Below are 19,903 nucleotides of genomic sequence, written 5' to 3' on the forward strand. Positions count from 1 at the left end.
TATTTAAATGTCCCGTCCAAATAAAGCAGGCAAAACGATCCCGTTGGAATAAGACTGGCTCAGACAATATTCGTAATTTAAGGTACCTAAATAGGTTCTTTCTTTGCATGCTGTCCCTTTCAGTTTCCTCTGCCTGCGTGGGACGACAGGCTGCTGCAGACTGCAGGTGATATTAGTCGAGGAAGAGCGTAACAGGTTCGGACCGGTAGCAGTAGGAAAAACTAACTCCTCTTAAATAAATCCCCTGCAGCCCTCATGCTCTCCTCCCTGTTCGCTCACCGCAGCCCCTCCTTTATCATACCACAAGAATCTGAAACCTCATAGAGGAGTTCAGTCATGGCCATGTCTTTCCAAAGTTCTGCAAGTCCAACGATGGCTGTCAGGTTCTGCTGGGTGCAAGAGGCCCCTAGGGCAAAGGAACCAGCAGGTCTAGGGCCAAAGGTCAGAAAGCAAAGGTGGGCTAGAGGAGCTGAGGCTCCAGTGGTTTGACAGGTACACCAGGCACACCTGCGAGCAAGAGGCAGAAGGACTGGGCTAAGCATCCATCAGAGTGTAGATCCTGAAGTAAAGAGGTGAATTTCCCTTTCCTCAATGAGGTATTGGAGGCAGGATGCCAGGAGACCAAGGGTTAGGTACCCACATTTCCAACTTGCATTTGTTGGCTAAGACTGAGTTCTCAGGACAAACAGGGTGCCCCACTCCTCCCCACCAGCTCATGTGCAAGCCCATCTCGGGCCACCATGATATGATGCCTGATAGAGCTGTCAATCCACTGAATGACAGAACATGAGTCACTCCTCTTGCACCACACTAAAATCCCAAAGGGGATCTGACCACCAGAGCCTCTCCATAACCCTACAAATACACTGCACTTCTTAGCAGTGTAATTTCAGGAACAAAAGGAAAGCTTCCCTTCACTGAACAGTAGCCTTTCAACTCTGGACACCTTAGGATTTTGCAAGTCAATATCATCTCTTCTTAGTTAGCTTTCTTTTAAGTCTGATGGCAAACTTTTATTAGAAGGTAACATCGTGCCTTCGCAGAACATCGGGACTGTGGGGACCTCTGGCATCTGTGGGTGGACCTCTGGCATCCATTAAGAGGACAAACTGAAACTTCTCTGCATGTCCAGAGGCTCATTACCCACCAGTGCGACATCATACTACCACCAACCAGCCCATCACATGACATCTGCCCAGAGTTCACAACAATCGAATAGTATCTGAGTCAGAGAGAAAAATTAAAAAGGAGCATAAATGAGTTGTTGGATAGTGTGAATTGTATGTCAGAGTCCAGAATTACCCATTTCTCTATCCATCTATGATTTCATGCATTGAAAACACACCTGCCTCTGTGCTACACACCTTTGAAAGTGTGTCTATGTTCTCCCTCCTCCTTTAGCACCTAGCACATTGGTTGGGTTTTTATTTAGCACACACATGGTTCACGCAGCTGGTAAACATTCATCTGGATTCAAACACAGTGTGTCTGGTTCTTGCCATATGCCAACTGAACTGAATTATTTTAAGTCAGGAGACAAATGCAGAGGTTCTCTGCTGCCAAAGACAAAACAAATATAGGATGGGGGTTATTTAGCAAGAACAGGAAAGAAGAAAGGAAAACTTATGGTTTGAAAAGATTTAAGTAAACTTTAAAGAGGTGAAAACTTTAAAGAAGTTTCCAAGTTGATACATGTTGTACCGTGCAAATGCTTAACTTCCCTTTTGCAGGAATGTAAATGCGAAGAGTTTCTGTTGAGAAAATTAAATTCTTCTCTTACTAAAGCAGGATGCCGAACGCAGACTGGGGTGTTAAAACTATAATATGATGTTATGATTCTGACCATACTGAACTAATTGAGACAGTCATTTGAAGGTAAAACAATACTAATTATGATAAAAGTCATTTTGTTTCATTTAAGCACTCCCCATTTTTTTTTTTTTTTAACAAAATAATGGCTAAAATAAAGTGAAGAAGAAGTGCGTAAAGCAATGAGAAACCTACGGAGCTCTGGTTTCCAGGGGAACTGGGCCTTTCTCCGCACAGAGGATAGCTGCTTGTGTGCAGCCAGGTTCCCAGGAATACGAGATTTTATCATAATATTAGATAAGAGCTTACAAAATAGGAAAGAAAAAGAAACTGCTAGGAGGCTATCCACTATGGACACACTGACATAAAGCATATATTCTTAAACTTATTTGTACTTTATCTCTATATGCCATCCTCCTCAATGGCAAGCACTGTATTTACAGCTATAAGTAAAGCACTTTAAAGCTGAAAATATATTTCAAGGATATTTACCGGTTAACTCTAAGAAGCATTCTGGGGCAGGGGCAGTTGTCAGAGCCTCTGGTATTTCTCTTATATAGACTAGATAAGCCACCAGCCATTGTGATCAACTCACTCAACACAAGCCATACCAAGACATAATGCAGCCAACTCCAGAACATCTTAGTCATCAGATATTTTTGAGGGTCCCCAAGTGGCAGATGAGAAGGCAGGCCTTGACGTTTCCACAATAAACAAGGCAGATGAAAATCCCTTCTTAAGTGAAGGCACAATCTGGGGTGAAAGAAAGACTTCACATTTTAAAAAATTATATGATCAATTAATTAATAGCAATTAAATACACTTAACTCTGGTAAGTGCTGGGTAGGAAAGGACAAGTATTTAATAAACTGGCTCCCCATCTTCAAGACACTATACTCCTATCTCTCAGAAAGCTGTCATGATAGATTGTCGAGTCTGCCCGTGTTTGGCGTGAAGACATCCTGTCAGGCAATGCACAAACGAGCAGTGCACAATCTGCACATCTTTGCTGAGACCCTGGAGAAGAGATCCTTACTCACTATAAGAGCACAGGGTAGGTCTTTCCTGACAAAGTGACATCAAAGCTGTTATTTAAAGACTGAATGATAATTATGGGGTGAAGAGGAAGGAAAGGACCCCATTTCGGCAGGAGATGGCCTACGTGAAGGACACAGATGGGAAAGCATCGGGCACATGCGTGGAAGTGAAAAGGGCTAAGGGCCCTGAGCCTGGGAGAAAGGGAGCCCAGCATAAGGTAAAACAGCAGGTGATGCCCAGATGATGCTGGGCTCTGTCAAATATGCTGAAGATGTTGGATTTGGGCCTAAGAGGAAGAGGGAGACTTTGAATGATTCCAGACAGAAGAGCGTCATGCTCAGACTTGGGATTTTTGAAAGATCCACTTGTCTTTAAGTTTGGAGAATGGATTGGAGGGGATAAGAGTACATATGAAGAGCTCCATATTAAATCAGCATCACTCACTGTGATCATTCAAAGGCTTCTCGGTCTGCCACCTACCTACGTATTATATGCCTGAAAATTGAGGACTTTCCCAAGGTCATAGGGCTGGGATTTAAACCTGAAACTTCTTATCCTGAAGTTCTTGCTCTGATTCATAAAGTTGAAATTCATAAAGTTGAAAATTCAGTGTCAGTCACACACCACCGAGCACTAGGTTAGAGAGACAGAGAGAACTAATGACAACACGAATGGATATCAGATGTTTGGATATCAGACATCTGTACAGGAGTAGTCCTAAGGAGGTTAAGATGATCTTTGGTAGAAGAGGAAAGGCAGTGCCAGACAAGAGATTGAAATTTGAGCAAGAATTTACCAGGAAGTAAAGGAATGGAAGCTTGTGTATGAAAGCATAACAGCTCAGGGTGTGTTTACAGGATGTTGTTAAGGAGAGAGCCTGGCAGAGGCTGGTGGGAGAAGGAACGGAGAGGAAAGCACAACTGGACTACAGAGCAAAGGAAGACCTATTGAGCCAGGCTGGCAGAGGTGGTGGCAGGAAGATATGAGGAGGGGGCATCTGGAGATAAAACAGTGACAAAGCCAGTATCATCATCGAAGCGAGACACGATTCAACCCCAAACAAGGCACTTGCTGGGAAGATGGGGAGGAAATGATGGTTTCGAGAACCATTTAGGAAATTAAGTTGGCAAGACTTGTGGTTTGAATGAATATGGAACTCAGGGAGGAGGAAGAGCCTGGAATTACTTTAGGATTATGCTTGGGTGCCCAATTGAAGGATGGGCCATTAATGGAAATAGGAAATAGAGGAAAAATCACAGCAAGCTTTGGGGAGAACATAATGAGCTCAGGCTTTGCAAGGCTGTGGGTGAGGCATCCATTTGTGTGTGTGGTGTTAGGTGGGGAGCGTTGTGAGAGCCCGGTGGGGAGATAATGACAGTTAAAACCCAGGATGTGAATAAGGACACCTGAGGAGAGCGTGGAGCGAAAATCAGGCTGATAAGATGCTGTAAAAACCACACAGTCTGGCAAAGAAGACTCAGAAAGAACAGGCATAAATGAAGGAAGAGAAGGAAGAACAGAGTTGGAGAAAACAAGAGGGGAGAGCATTTCAGGCAGGAGAGGCGACCAGTGGTGTCCACACGACAGAGAACATAAATAAGACATTTGGCAAAAAGAACATCAGTAGGGACTCCAGTGCTATCTATAATTAGTTCAGAAAATGAACAGACAATGAAACACAATGAAAGACTGAAGACCGCCTTTAGTTTAGAGTCCTCCGTTGAAGGAACTCCTACCGGGGTAAGGTTTATGCCAGGTCACTAGTGTGAAAGTCTCCTCCTGACTTCCTACTTTTGGCTCCTCCCCATGGCTTTCTCTTTACAAAGCCTGCAGTAACAGGACTAAGATCCATCCTGGACTAAAAATAACATCTTCAAAAGGTCCTGCTTACAATGGGTTCACAGCCACAGGAATGGTATCTTTTTTGGGGGTACACAATTCAGTCTACCATAGGAGGAGAGGATGATGCCCTCAACTTCACTTGAAAGTGCTGGTTTGGAGTGTATCTCTTGGCACTTCAGTCCTTGGCCTTCTGAGAACTGAATCAGAGAAGCCATTCTAAAGGCATGAGCACATTATTAAGTTCAAGTTGCTGTTTCTCACATGACTGCTTTCATTCTACATTTTGCTTTATATATATAAGGCATTAGTTTCAAGGAAGAAAGATAAGATCAGGAGCATTCACTATACAGGAATAACCATAATTACAGATATATATAGCCGGCAAGGGAGGATGTTTAAGGCAGGACTACAAAAGCACTGTGAATTGAGGAATTGATGGACTGCTGGTTTGGAAGATGACTGGTGTACCTGGATCTGAAGGACTCCTCAGTTTCCAAATAGCTGCTTTCTGGCTCACCCTTGATACAGCATTGAACAGCCTAGGAGAGCTGTGCAGAACCTCTGAGGGGAGCCAGGTGATCCCACAGACAGACTACCCCTGACACACACACTCACCCAAGCTCCTTGGTATAAAAACATTTGACAAAGTAGCCATGCCCAGTGCTTTCAGCTCCTGTAGAGTACACAAAGTTTACCCACTATGGAGGTTCTTGTCCCAATCCTAACACATCTAGTTACCCAGCACTTGGTCAGGTCAGTTAGTTTCTCCCCTCACCCTAAACCTCACCCACTGTACTATATGCAAAGAATGAAAAGCATTTTGAGTTAATAAATATTCACAGTGCAATCATCACTCATGTTTAAATGTCTGGTACATAGTCGACATCTACAAAGCATATATTGACTGAATGAATTAAGCGTGATGGCAGGTTACATGTTATATTTCACAATAAAAAAGAAAAACAGAATGGTTGAGGACAAAAAAAGGTATTGACAGAATGAGAACGTATGTGTGGAAGATGTCATTAACTGGAGACAGTGGCTACATTTCATCAGCTTTGACAGCATTTCCTTCTCCTTTGCCTTATACTCACCTTAGAGTAAAATTACGACTGAAGTGAGAGACTCAAGGGATAATAAATTTAGAGAAAAGAGGTTGATGGACTCTTTGAATTCTACACAGCATTGTATACACTTTTAAGATCAAGAAACTCACCAAGCTTAACAGAACTTGGGAGTTCACGACTCCAAAGGAGTTCAGACTGAGAGCAAGCTTTTCATCTGAAGGTAATGCTTGCGGAAAATGTTACTTGCTTTGCAATATATTTCAAAATTATTCAGTTAGCACTCAGTCTTGAAACAGAAATCCCTATGAGAGGAGAAGCTACAATAGCTGATGACAGTTAATAATACCATTTCTGACTGCTTTGTCTTACAAGAAAAAGATCTACAATTTCTAGCATCATCCAGGATGTGCCATTAAAATTCAAAGCTTTAGACTGCACCCAAAGGGTGATACTTAAAAAGAAGATCAAAGCATCGTTCTATAAACCACAGGAAAAAAAATATGAAATGTTTTAATAACCCACCTTAAGACAGAATGAGATACCGACAGGAATATTTCAGGTGACACAAAGGTGAATTCTGTTCGATTTTATTTTTTTTTCTTTTCAAGTTTAAAATCATGGGAAAACAAGGACATTTGAACAGCAGAGGGAGTAGGTGCTATAAAATATTCCTTTTTGTAAAGAGAAAAAGTACACAAAGGTAGAACTGGCAAATATTTTCAATAATACAGTAAAATTTGAACCCAGTTTTATTTCTAAGGTACAACTTTTTTATTATTTTAAAATTTATCTGGTATATTAAACCACTTCTTGGGAGGTGATAGTAATAACAATATCATAAATTTGTACACGTCTTTGATTTTCTCAGAGCACTTCCGTATAATTCAATGGATCATTACTTGGTTCTTTATGCCAAATAAGCCTGACTATCCTATCCCTGTTTTACAATTTAAAAACATGGTCCAAGAGGTTAAACAGCATAACTGTGGTTATCTAATAAATGAAGGAACTCAGAATAGAATCGTTCTTTTTAATCCCCAGCCGGTGATCTTTTCACCTCCCCAGTTGCACAAAAATTTTAGTTTGAATGAAAGCACAGATTAGTCATAAGAATAAAATTAAAATGTGAGACGAATGTCAAGTTTTCACTTTCACACTGAAGCATGAACTGTGTTTTCATCATCTATGCTGCTCTGTAAGAGCTAGGTAATATATTTTATGAAATAGAGACAAATGGTCACGGTGGAAATTATTTTGAAAAATAACATCAATGTTAGTATGGTAAACTCCCTTATATATACCTAACATTACCTTAAAAGGTGTATTTAGACAAAACAAGTAAAAGGAAACACTTATCAATTCCGCAATCAATTAAAATAAGGCTAAATATTGGGTAAGTGAATATTCCCAATATGTTTATTTCAGGAAAAATAATTGCTATAATCAGGATTATATGGCAGTGTGAAAGTAACATTCATAATTATAAATACAAGTACAATTTGTCAAGTTTAGATGGTAAACATTAAGAAAATAGGCAATGATTTCTTTCTATTGGTTTGAAAAGATTACCAGTTTGGGTAATATATTCACACAAGCCCATAATTGAAATCATTTACAAAGGTACTGAGAAGTTTTGCTCCCTCCCATCCTATCCCCATCCTCTCCATTCTCCCCCATTCCATAAAAGTAACTGCTTTTTCTCAGATTCCTTCGGTATTCTTCTAGTGTTTCTTTATGCAAATACAATTAAATTACTTTCTCCACATTTCTTACACTAAAAAATGTACATAGTTCTGTCTTTTTTTCATACTGCAGCATATACTGATGCTATTTCTATGCTACACATAATTTTCTCATTGTTTTACAATTTTTTGTTACTCAGAGCTTTCCATTGTGTCTATAAATCAGATTTTAAGCAACCAGTCCCTCACAATTAGAAGCAGATTTTTTTCTGCCTCCTGCTATCACAAACATTGCTGCAATCACGTCTATATGCATTGTATATATTCATTGCGCATGTGTGCGGGCGTATCTGTAAGACAAATTCCTGGTGATGGGAAGGCTTGACCAGTTCATCAAAGGGTAGACACAGTGGCATGCTGGAAATAGCTGTTAAAATTTCAGGCATCTTGCAGTCTGGCTGTAAAAAACAGGCTCTATTAAAAATTAAATAAACTCACAATTAAATAAATTATAAAGGTAATACTCACCATGAATCATTTTCTAATTATTGTACTGTAAACCATGCTCTAGAAGTTATGTCTATTCTATCACTATGTGGGAAACCATATAATGGTGGCTACTGCAAACTTCACCAGCTCCCTCTTCATACCGCCACATGGGTAGCTTGAAATCAGCCACGGTAGGAGTATTTACACCAGGGAAATCGGCAAAAGCTACAAGTCGGGAATTTCTTTCTTTCATTTCTCTGCATACCTCTTTTTCAATGCATTAAGCTAAGCCAAAACAATTTAGTAGACTCCACTTTTGTAAACCAAAATGAAACATTATTTTAATTGGTATCTGACTCCCACTGACCTGCCATGGAATTCACTTTTTTGCTGAGTTCTCCTACTTTTCACGACAATATAGCTATCTGTATAGGTTTGATGAGAATCTGCCATTCTTTTTACCAGGATAGAATAGAAAAAGTTAGTTAAGCAACAAAGGCCTTCCCTGGAATGTGATTATGCTCATTTAATCAGGAATGACAAGTCTGCTTTTAAGGAACTGAGGTTGACCTGATGAGTCAAAGATTACAAAACCCCCTGGGAAAAGTAGCCTGCCGCTGGCTCTGCAGAGTCCCAGCCTTACAGGTGGTGAGGAGGTTCACTTTCCCCTAAGCAAGGAAACTTAGGGTATTTTGCAAGCTTGAGGAAAGAGGAATTCACCTTCAATTTATAGGTACTTCAGGTGAAATCTGGTGGAGGGTTCTTGGCTTGACCTTCTAGCCTCAGGACAGCAAACAATGGAAGGTTTTAAAAATCCAATCTGAGATTCCTCATGGGAACTTCCAGTAGAGAAAACTCAAGGAGGCCTATAAAGTACCTTTATACTTGCTGTGGTTACGTGAATAATCAGACCAAAACTGAGACCAGCTTTGTTCAGTGATCAAGAAACATCTTTCTCTGAAGTTATTATTGGTTGAAAGTAGGGAGGTCTGGCCCTGGGCAAGAGGTAAATGTGTGTATTTCTTCAATGACAATTATTCTGCTGAATTTTCTTGCTTCTGGAGTCAGTTTTGGTAAATGACAACTTCTTATAATATCTAACCTCAACCATGCTTTCTTTATTTTTATACTCAAAACTTCTCCCCATTTAAAAAAATAGGTTAGCAGATGCTTTGCCTAATTTTATTGTTATTGTTTCACAGAACCACATTTGAATTTATTTATTAGTTCCATGGTTTTCCTTTTTGAATTCCATAATTTCTGCTTTTAGCCTTACTAATCCCTTCCTTCTATTTTCATTTGGTTCATCTTGTTGTTTTTCTAACTTTTTCATTTGGAGGATATCTTATTTCTTCCATTTTTTAATATGTAAAAGTATTTAAGGCTATGGAGTTTCCTCTGAGTTCTTATTTTGCTGTATTCCAAAAGTTCTTAAATATGTTTCATTTCACTGCTTTCAGGAAATTTTCTAATTTTGGTTTGTATTTCTTCATTGATCCGAGTTGATTAAATGAGATTTTTCTTAAGTGTTCATATGGAAAGAACTTTTTGTTTTCTGAATTTTTACCAAGAATTTCTATTCTTATTGTATTGTGATCAAAATATGCTGTCTGAAATTTTTCTCCTTTTTCTCTTTTTGGAATGTATTGAAATTTGTCTCTGTGACAACAGAAGGTAAATAAGTGATCAAAGGAACTTTTGAAAATGAAGATATTTTCTCCAATTTGAAGATACAGAGTTTAGTAAATATAACTCAGATGTACTTTATTATTCATGTTATTTTGGTGTTTTCTATCCTTATTTATTTTCTACTTGATGTATCGTGTATGAGAATGGTTAATTAAAGTCCATTACCACAAGAATGTTTCTTTCTGTTTCTCCTTGTGCTTTTTGTAATTTCTGCCTCATGAATGTCACTACCATGTTTTTTCATACATTGCTATTCATAAGTTCTATGTCTTCATTGTGAATTTCACCAGTTAGTATTACTTTAATTCTTACAATTGGATATTGACAGTATTCAAGACTATTCCATTTGCTATATCTCCCTTAAGCATTTGGGGGGGGGGGGTTGAAGTTTGCCCTCTGTTATCTTTTTTAAAAGGCTTCAGGGAACAGTATTTCCTAAACTCTTACTTACTCAGATCAATTTTTCTGGTCTCTTTATACTTGAAAGACAGTTTGGCTAGAAATAAAATTTCTTGGCTCACATTTTCCTTCCTGGAGTATCTTATAGGCATTGCTTCACTGTTTTCTGGCTTTAAATGTTTCCATGGAGAAAGAAAGCTTAATTGCATATTTCCTTATAAAACATGTGATCATTATTATCAGCCACTTACTGAATGTTTCCATTAATTTTTAAAGTCCAATAAATTTGCTTGGCTATTTCTCAATATTGACCATTTTAGATTAATTTTTGTTGTACAAGATTTATCTTTTTAAATTGAAGAATGCTGTCTCTGTGTTGGAGATTTTTTGAGTTTTGAAGCCCAGAACAACTCTTTAACCACAGGTACTTCCTATTACTAGCTATTCCAGGAAAATAAAAGCCAGTCATTGATGAGAATCAGAAAGAAAAAAAAAATGGGGAGAAAATACATTTACAAATAAATTAGGGGAATGGTAGATACAGGAGAGAGGCAAAAATGTAAAATCAGCTGAAGAAGAAAACCAAAACAATTTTGTGAAACAAATATTGAAAGAAATAAACCAGGGAATATTTTCTGAAATAGTGGTAAGTCATATGATTTGAGCTAGAGACTACACCCCCACATTCAACCCCTACCATACACAGCTCTGCCTTACAAAAATACTGTTCCAGTGGGCTCAGGAGCCCAGTGGCAGCCCCTTTCTCTTCCAGCTTCCCGGGGTAGATATTTTACTTGGGGTAGATGGATTCAGCAACTGGTAAACATTGACAGATCTGATCCTCTGAGGCTCTGGGAGAGAGAAGATTCATACTGGGCAGTGACAGGAGCAGGATGGTGGTACTTGTTCCTGCCAACCACCAACAAACTTGAGCAACTGCTGCTCCACAGAGGATCCAGATGGGGCAGCTGGTGAAAAATGAGTTCTCTTGTCCCCCCTCACCCTCCTTCACAGCAGACATTCTGCCTATGGGAAAGTTGAAACAAGCCTCAAAGACCTGCAACACCCTGCTGCTGACATGTGGCCTGTTTTGATCAGTCTATGAAGCAATTTATCCCTCAGGACATTGTGAAAATCAGTAGAGCAATCAGTAGCAATCAATGGAAGCTGACAACTGGAGTGACACCAAAAGAGGCAGACCAGCTCAAAGCTTAATGGAGAGATCAATGAAAAAGATAGTCAAAGAGAACTGGGTTAAAACAAGTCAACTCTGCCATTCAGGAAGACTGAGTGCATGGATAAGACTCTTCTCTTTCAGGAGCCATCAGAGAAGGCACTCCTGAACCCCAAATCCTTGGCTGAACACAGGACAAAACCTGACTCTGAGCCACATTCAGATCCATAAAAGATGCAAACGTCACTAGTGTAGGGGGTTGCTCTGGTTTGCTACTGCTGCCTTATGCAAAATACCAGAAATGGATTGGCTTTTATAAAGGGTGTTTATTAGGTTACAGAGTTACAGTTCTAAGGCTGTAGAAGTGTCCAGACTAAGGCATCAACAAGAGAATACCTTCACTGAAGAATGGCCGATGGCATCCAGAACACCTCTGTCAGGTGGGAAGGCATGTGGCTGGCATCTGCTGGTCCTTTGATCCCAGGTTGCATTTCAAAATGGTTTTCTCCAAAATGTCTCTGGGCTTCTGTCTCTCTTAGCTTCTCTCAGCTTTCTGCTTGGTTCTCTTAGGGTGTTTCTCTCTAAGCATCTGGAGGTCCTCTCTTAGCTTTTCTGGGGCAAACTATGGACATCATCTCTTAGCTTAGCCTCTCCAAATGTCCTTTTGTCTTCATCTCCAAGTGTCTCCAAGCATCTGGGTCTGCATCAGCTCTTAGCTTCTCCCAGGGTCAAACTCTGGATTATGTATCTTAGCTTCTCTCCAAAATGTCTCTCTCAGCTTCTCAGAGCTCCTTGTTTCCATAAGCTCTCTTAAAGGACTCCAGTGATCTAATTAAGACCCACCTTGAATGGGCAGGGTCACGTCTCCATGGGAATAATTTAATCAAAGGTCTCATCCACAGGTGGGTAAGTCACATCTCCATGGAAACTGCTCTGGTTTGCTAATGCTGCCATTTTGCAAAACACCAGAAATGGATAGGCTTTTATAAAGGGGGTTTATTTGGTTACAAAGTTACAGTCTTAAGGTCATAAAGTGTCCAAGGTAAGCCATCAACAACAGGGTACCTTCACTGGAGGATGGCCCATGGAATCTGAAAACCTCTATTAGCTGGGAAGGCATGTGGCTGTCATCTGCTTGCTCCCAAGGTTGCATTTCAAAATGGTGTTCTCCAAAATGTCAGTGTCAGCTTTCAACAGCCGTCTTCAAAATGTGTCTGTCTCAGCTGAAGCAGCACTGAGGTCCTTCTGTCTGAGCTCTTATATATGGCTCTAGTAAACTAATCAAGGCGCACACTGAATGGGTGGGGCCATGCCTCCATGGAAATTATCTAGTCAGAGTTATCACCTACAATTGGGTGGGTCACATCTCCATGGAAACAACCTAATCCAAAGGTTCCTACTTAACACTAATATGTCTGCCCCCACAAGATTGTATTAAAGAATATGGCTTTTTTCTGGGGGACATAATATGTACAAACCAGCAAAGAAACATTCAATCAAAAGGTTCCACCCAAGAAGATTGGATTAAAGGATTATGGCTCTTCTAGGGTCTATAATGGTTTCAAACTGGCACAGGGGCTTAACTAAGCAAAATAAGTGCTTAATTTGACAAATCAGTGGCTGACCGCTAAGCAGTGTTGAAGCAAGTCAATTCCTAGGAAACCAGGCATAAAGAAAAACATAAGGGGAAAATTTTTCAGCAGGGAAATCAGAAGATGCACACCTGGGGGATATAGATTTCACTGAACTCATCCATTCAAGAAACCAAATAAACAAACAAATGGTGAAAACAACAAGACTCAGATGTCATGGGGGAGATGGAGTCAACATCTAGAGTTGCAACAATATATTATCTAAAATGTCTAGCAGTCAACAAAAAATTTATGATATATGAAAAGAAACAGGAAAGCATGGCCCACACATAGGTTAAAAAAAGAAAACAACTCAAGCAATAGAATCTGTTTTCAGGGGGCCCAGATATTGGATTTAGAAGACAAATACTTCAAAGTAGCTATTAAGAATATGATCAAAGACCTATAGGAAACCATGTCCAAAGAATTAAAAGAGATATGATGACAATGTCTCATGAGAGAATATCAATAAAGAGAGAAATTATTTTAAAAAGAAAAAGTAGAAATTCTAGAGTTGTAAAGTTTAGTACAATACTAAAATGAAAAATTCACTAGAAAGACACAGCAATAGATATGAGCTGGCAAAAGAAAGAAATCTGTGAGATTGAACATAGATTACTGGAATAGAAAAGTCAAAAATAAAGAAAAATAAATAGAGCCTCTTAGAAATGTGAGGCATCATTAAGTGCATAACACACATAATGGGAGTTTCAAAAGGAGAGAATAGAGAGAAAAGGAGCAGAAAATATATTTGAAGATACAATGTCTGAGAATTTCCCAAATTTAATAAGAGTATTTATATACATATCCGAAAAGCTTAACAAACTATAAGTAAGATAAATTCAAAGTGTCACATGGAGGCACATCATAGTAAAAATGCTGATAAAGAGATTATCCTGGAAGCAGCAAGAGAAAAGTGACTCATCATGTACAAAAGAACCCCAGTAAGATCAACAGCTAATTTCTCATTAAAATGGTGGAGGTCAGAAGGAACTAGAATAACATATTGAAAGTATTGAAAGAAAAAACCAACTGTTAACTAAAAGTCTTATCAAGCAAAAATATCTTTCAAAACAGAAGGCCAAATAAAGACATTCTGAGATAAACAAAAATTGAGAGAATTCACTGCTAGCAGACCCATCTTACAAGAAAGGGAGTTATTCAGGCTGAAAGCATGTGATGCCAGACAGTAATTAAATTTGCTCACACACAAAAAAACAAAGATCATGCAGCAGATGATGATGTAGATAACTTAAAAAGACATTTAATTGCATATTTCTGACCCTTTCTTCTCTTAATTGATTAAAAAAGCAATTGCACAAAACAATATGTATATAATTATATTGTTGATCCTATAGCATATAAAATGTAATACATTTAACAGCAATAGCACAATGGAGGTGGGCAGAGACAAAACCATATTGAAATAAGGAAATGACACAGATAGTAACTCAAATCCACAGGAAGAAATAAACAGAACCAGAAATGGAAAATAAGAATGACAATATAACAAACTTTGTAATATACACTCTCTCATTTCTTATCTCAGCTTCTCTAAAAGACATAATATCATATAAAGCAATAATTATTACAATGTATTGTTAGGCTTGTAACCCGTATAGACACAATACCTATGACAATCAAAACACTAAAGGGTGGAAATTTAGCTATAGAATGGTAAGGTTTTTATCCTACCAGAATTAAGTTAGTATGCATATGAAGCATATTTTTATGAGATAAGAAGCATATTGTAAACCCCAGAGCAACAATTAAGAAAATAACTCAAAAGAATAGTTAAATATTATTAAAGGAATGTAAATGCTATACTAGCAAATATTCACTTAAGGCAATAGAACACTGTAAAGGAAGAACAAAGAACAAAAAGACATGAGACATATAGAAAACAAAAATCAAAATGTCAAAACTAAATCAAACAGTATCAAACATAGCATTAAGTGTGAAAGGATTAAATAATTCAATCAAAAGGGAGATATTGCTAGGTTGAGTGAAAAAGCAAGTTCTGACAATATGCCACATAGGAAAAACAAGCTTTAGATTAAAGTATACAAATTGGTTGAAAATAAGAATTGGAAAAGATACCATGCAAACAGCAACCAAAAGAGAGGTGAAGTGTCTCTAGAAATATATAGACTTTAAAGCAAAAATATTACTAATGATAAACATTTTATAATAATTAAAGGTCAGCTCCTCAGGACGATACCAGAATTACAGACATATATGCAAAAAGCAACACCACCCAAATTACATGGAGGAAAAATTGACAGAATTGAGGACAGAAATAAATAATTCAAAAATAATAGTTGAAGAATTCAACCTTACTTTAATAATGGAAATGAACACTAGGCAGAACAGTCACAGGACAGAGATGACTTGAAAAACACTATAAACTAGAATTAACACACATGAATGCAACACTCCACCCAACAGTGAAGAATGCACATTCTTCTCAAAGCTCACATTGAACATTATCCCAAATAGACCATATGCTAGGCCATTAAACAAATTCCATAAATGTAAAAACACTGAAATAATAAAAATCATATTCCCAAATATCAATGGAATTAAATTGCACTATAGCTATGGATGCTTTTTGGTAAAAAGAAAAAAAAAAAAGAGAGAAAGAAAATGAAAGAAAAAAAAAAGAAAAAAAGAAAAAGGAAGATCTGCAATCCACAGCCTAAACTTCCACCTCAGAAAACTGGAAAAACAAGAGCAAGCTAAACCTAAAGCAGGTAGGAGGAAAGGAATAATGATGATTTTAGAGGTGAAATAAATGACACAGAAAGTAGAAACACAATATAGAAAATGAAACTAAAATTGATTCTTAGAAAAGACAAGCAATTGAAAAACCTTTAGCTAGACTGACCAAGAAAAAAGGGAGAGAGCACTCAAATTATTAAAGTCAGGATTAAATGTGGGGACATCACTAATGACCTTCAAAAATAAAAAGGATTAAAAGGGAATACTATGCTGTATGATATTTTATTTTTCTTTTTATTATCTTTTTTATTATTCATTAAAAAAAAACTTTTTTTTCTATAGTAATAAATATGTTCAAATGCTGACTGTGGCTATAAATGCACAACTGTATGATGATGCCATGAACAACTGATTGTACACTGTGGATAATTATATGGTATGTGAATATAGATCTATAAAATTGTATGGAAAAATATAAACAGGGATAAAAGTGCTGGAGAAAACATGGAGAGAAGGATGTATGTATTTAACTATTGGTTAGGCAGCAGAATGGTGTAGCCTTTCTGGAGGACAATGGGATGGTTCCACACGAAGCTAATTATGTGGGTACCATAAGATTCTGCAACCTCATTAGGGGACATATACTTGGAGGATCTGAGAGCAGGGATACGAATGGACGTTTACACACTGGTGTTTATGGAGACAGTATGAATGATTTGCAATGGGTGGAGGTGGCCTCAGGATACATCTACTGAGGGACAGAATGGCGAACTGTTGTGTGTGCATACAATGGAATACTGAGCAACTGCAAGACAGAGTGAAACTCTGGGGCACACATCGAGGCGAATGGATCCTGTAGACAGCAATTTGAGTGAAGTACACCAGAAACAAAGGCAAACACTATAATGCCTCACCAATATGGGCTAACTATAATGTGTAAACTTAGAAATCAACCTTAGAGCACAGCTTATCAGGGGAACATGTAATGTAACAGTCCCTAGATTGTAAGCTCTTACAGCAGTCACATCTATTCCTGAATTGTAATAGCTATCTCCAGATTCCAAGATGCTGCTCCCTTTGTGCATAATCTGATTGATCCCTGGAATATTGGGTATCTGTGTGACACCTGAAACTCAGAGCTAGAACTCAGCAGATATGAATGTCGGTATTAGCACATATAGCAACTGTTAAAAAAGTTGAAAAAGAATCCAGACTTCAGTTAGAGACATGAATGAAGCAGATGTGGTTAGGACTAGGGCAAATCAGGCTAAAGGGTAAAGGACAATAATGACTGCATTTTAAAACTTCAAATTCCATGTGAGAAGGGAAAAGATGTTTAGTTGGTGCAAGATCTGTATTTCCTAAACAATTTAACTCATACAATCTGTTCAAATACCTTAATTACATGGAACTTTTAATAGGAAGTGAGACCAGGTAGGTTTGCATAGGTTAGTGTGAAATAGCAACACATCCCAAAGTAATTTGAACAGAGAATAAAAATATATATGCAGGGCCCCCATGAGGAGCTGAGGGAAAATGCAGAGGTATTGGGCTTCCTCACCTGGATTGTTGCTGATGTTCTCACAAATATTGAGGGCTGGCGGTTTGATGTGCCGAGCCCTCTATCATGGGACTTCCCCTTATGAAGCTTGTTACTGCAAAGGAGAGGCTAAACCTGCTTATAACTGTGCCTAAGAGTCTCCTTCTGAGTACCTCTTTGTTGCTCAGATGTGACCCTCTCTCTCAAGCTAAGCCAACTCAGCAGGTGAACTCACTGCCCTCCCCACCTATGTGGAACCTGACTCCCAGGGGTGTAAATCTCCCTGGCAACATGGGATATGACTCCTGGGGATGAATCTGGACCTGGCATCATGGGATTGAGAACATCTTCTTGATCAAAAGGGGGATGCAAAATGAAATGAAATAAAGTTTCAGTGGCTGAGAGATTTCAAGTGGAGTTGTTGGGTATTCTTATGTGCTATATAGATAACCCTTTTTAGATTTTAATGCATTGGAATAGCTAGAAGTAAATACCTGCAACTATGAAACTCCAACCCAGTAGCCTTGACTCTTGAAGATGATTGTATAGCAATATAGTTTTCAAGGGGTGACAATGTGATTGTGAAAGCCTTGTGGCTCACACTCCCTTTATCCAGTGTATGGATGGATGAATAGAAGAATGGGGACAAAAAACTAAATGAAAAAAATAGGGTGGGAGTGGGGGGATGATTTGAGTGCTCTTTTTTTACTTTTATTTTTTATTCTTATTTTTACTTTTTCTGGTACAAGGAAAATGTTCAAAAATAGATTGGAGTGATGAATGCACAACTATGTGATGGTACAGTGAACAATTGATTGTACACTTTGGATGATTGTATGGTATGTGAATATATCTCAATAAAATTGAATTTTATAAAAGAAAATACTATGAATAACTGTATGCCAACAAATTAGATATCTTAGATGAAATGCAGAAATTCCTAAAAAGACACAATCTTCCAAAACTCACTCAGAAAGAAATAGAAAATCTGAATAGACATATAAAAATAAAGAGATTGAGTTAGTAATTTAAAAGCTTCCATAAAGAGCACACACCCATATGATTTTACTGGTGAATTCTATGAAACATTTAAAGAATAATTTATATCAATCCTTCACAAACTCTCCATAATATAGAAGAGGAAGGAACATTCTTGAAGCCAGTATAACCCTGATACCAAACTAGACAATAACCTCAGTAGAAAAGAAATACAGATCAAAATCCCTTATAGTGAATATCCTCAACAAAACTCTAGCAAATCAAATCCAGCAACATATAAAAAGAATTGTATACCCTGACCAAATGAGATTCATCTCCAAAATGCAAGGAAAATCTCTTTATCAGGCAGTATAATACACCATATTAACAGAAAAATGGAAAAAAAAATTGCATGATCTTCTCAATAGATGCAGAGCATTTGGCAATATCTAATTCTCTCTCATGATAAAAACATGCAATGAAGTGGGAATAGAAAGGGCCTTCCATAACTGATGAAGGGCACAAAGAAAAAACTAATAGTCAACATCAACCTTAATAATGAAAGAGTGTAGACTTTCACCCTAAGATTTCCCCCACTCTCACCCTTCTATTCAATACTGTATTAGAGGCTCCAGCCAACACAATTTAGTCAATAAAATAAAGTAAAATGAATTCAGGTTGGAAAAAGAGTAAAACTATCTCTATTTGTAGATGGTATGATCTTGTATATAGAAAATCTTATGAAATCCACTGAAAACTATTAGAATTAATAAATACATGCAGCAAGGTTGCAGGATACAAGATCAATATAAAAATCAATTGGATTTTATACACTAGCCATGAACAATCTGAAAATGAAATTAGGAGAACAATTCCATTTACAATAGCATCAGAATGAATAAAATACTTAGAACCAAATTTCACAAAATAAGTGCCAGACTTGTACACTAAAAACTATGAAATATTCTTGAAAGAAATTAAAGAAGATATGAATAAACATAGAGACTTCCTGTGTTCATGAATTAAAGGACTAAATACCATAATTACAATAGTCCCCAAATGGGTCTACAGATTCAATGCATCTCACATAAAAATATGGGCTGATCATTTTGCAAAAATTGACAAAATACAGAGGTTCTGTTTGGTGTGATGGAAAAGTTTTGGTAATGGATGGTAGTTGATGATAGTACAAGCTTGCGAATGTAATTAACACCACTGAATTGTATATTTGAATGTGGTCAAAATCAGAATTTTAGGTTAATATATATGCTACACAGTGAACTCTGAAGTAAACTATGTACCATAGTGAATAGCATAATTATATTATTTTTTCATCATTTGTAAAAAAAATTACCACATTAATGCAAAGTGTTAATAACACGGAAAACTGTTTGAGTTGGGCGGGGGGTAAATCTGAACTCTCTGTATGCTTTTTCTGTAAACCTGCAACATCTCAATAAAAAGTAAATAGAAAAAATTGGCAAGATGTTCCTAAAATCCATATGGAAATGCAAATGGTCCCAGAATAGCCAAAACAATCTGAAAGAAGGTTAAAGTTGGAAGAATGACATTTGTGATTTCTAAATTTACTACAGCTACAATCAAGATTATGCGATTATGTTCTACAGAAATAAAGACAAACATGTTGATCAGTGGAATAGAAATGAGAGTTCAGGAAAAGAAAGTATATCTATGGTCAATTGATTTTTAACAAGGATGCCAAGATCATACAATGGATAAAAAATAGTCATTTCAACAAATGGTTTTAGAACAACTGCATATTGACATGCCAAACAATAAATTTGGACTGCTACCTCTCACCATATAAAAAAAACCCTCAAAAT

This window comes from Choloepus didactylus, chromosome 14 (genome assembly GCF_015220235.1).
Source record: "Choloepus didactylus isolate mChoDid1 chromosome 14, mChoDid1.pri, whole genome shotgun sequence".
In the NCBI taxonomy this organism is placed as follows: Eukaryota; Metazoa; Chordata; class Mammalia; order Pilosa; family Megalonychidae; genus Choloepus; species Choloepus didactylus.